The following is a 1799-nucleotide window of genomic DNA, read 5'->3' as shown; positions in this document are numbered from 1 at the left end:
CAAAATATCAATGAATATTAATTCTAATTAGATGAGCGGGACTTTTAGCTTTTTGCTTCTGAACAGTTTTGGCATCTCACTTTTTCCTTTGAAGTTCTGAATGATTGGCTTCTTTAGGAACTTAGAATTTTGGATAGTGTTATTGACTTTCCTAGTTAAGCATGTTGATTCTTAACACAGCTACTTATGAGTCTTGGCCATGGCCCTAAGCACTTTGTTTTCCAGTATTACCACCGGATACATAAATGCCACAGACACATAACTGGGTGAACCTTTTCAGATTGTGACTCAGCTTTGCTAGAGTCCCCAATTAGTGGTGTCCAGAGCTCTTAAGCACACTCTTTTGCTTTGGACCCTTTTTACCCTTGCCTTTTGGTTTTAAGGGCTATTGGCTTTTTCTGCTTGCTTTTTCTCTTCTTTTTTTTTCAAAATATTTTTTTTCGTCAATTAATTTTTTAATTTTTTTCACCATTCACTGCTTTTTCTTGCTTCAAGAATCAAATTCATGATTTTTCAGATTGTCAATAGAATCAATTTCATGATTTTTTTCAGATCATCAATAACATTTCTCTTTGTTCATCATTCTTTCAAGAACCAACAATTTTAACACTCATAAACAACAATATCAAAAGACATATGCACTGTTCAATCATTCATTCAGAAAACAAAAAGTATTGTCACCACATCAATATAATTAAACTAAATTCAAGGATAAATTCGAAATTTATGTACTTCTTGTTCTTTTGAATTAAAACAAAATTTTTTTTTATTTAAGAGAGGTGAAGGATTTATAGAATTTATTCATAGCTTTAAGGCATAGTTACTACATACTAATGATCATGAAGTAGAGACACAAAATATAGATAAACATCAAGGATAAAAACCGAAAAAAACAGAGAAAATAAGAACAAGGAATGAGTCCACCTGAGTGAGGGTGACGCCTTCTTGAAGATCCAATGGTGCTTTTTGAGCTCCTTTATGTCTTTTCCTTGCTTCTGTTGCATGATCCCTAGTGATTTTGGTGTTTTTATCCTTATTTGCTCCCAATAGTTGTGTGGAGGATAATTTATCCCTTGAGGTATCTCAAGGATCTCTTGATTTGCAGTCAAATATTCTACCACTGAGCTATAAACCCTTTAGATGAGTCTTTCCATCTCCCATGACTCGGAGGTGGAAGCTTTTTGTCTTTCCTTTTTCTCTTTTTTTTCTTCTTTTTTTTTTGAGGTTTCTCTGAATTGTTGATTTTTTAGTTTCTCTTGACTTCCTCTTCAGAGTCCTTTCAGGTTCATGATCTGCTTCAATAAGAATGTTCTTGTCCTTGCTCCTGCTCATATAGGGAAGAAGAGAACAAGAAAAGAAAGAGGAATCCTCTATGTCACAGTAAAGAGGTTCCTTATTGTTAGTAGAAGAAGAAAGGAATAAAAGTGGAGAATCCAATCACAATGGTGAGGATAGAGGCAGTGATTGGAGATGAAGAGAGGTGAAGAGAAGTGTTAGTAAATAAATAAAATAAATAGAAAGAGATGAGGGGGAGAGAAATTCGAAAATAATTTTGAAAAATGGGTTAGTAATTTTCGAAAATTAAAACTAAAATTTGAAACAATTAATTAATTAAAAAGAATTTTTGAAAAAGAGGGAGGTATTTTCGAAAATTAGAGAGGGAAAAGTAGTTAGGTGGTTTTGAAAAAGATAAGAAACAAACAAAAAGTTAATTAGTTAGTTGAAAAAAAAAAGATATTAAAATCAATTTTGAAAAGATAAGAAGATAAGAAGTTAGAAAAGATATTTTAAAATTTTTT

The sequence above is a fragment of the Arachis duranensis genome, chromosome 10 (assembly GCF_000817695.3).
Source record: "Arachis duranensis cultivar V14167 chromosome 10, aradu.V14167.gnm2.J7QH, whole genome shotgun sequence".
NCBI classification, from domain to species: Eukaryota; Viridiplantae; Streptophyta; class Magnoliopsida; order Fabales; family Fabaceae; genus Arachis; species Arachis duranensis.
The sequence above is the reverse complement of the archived record's forward strand: the minus strand, read 5'-3'. Positions refer to the sequence as shown.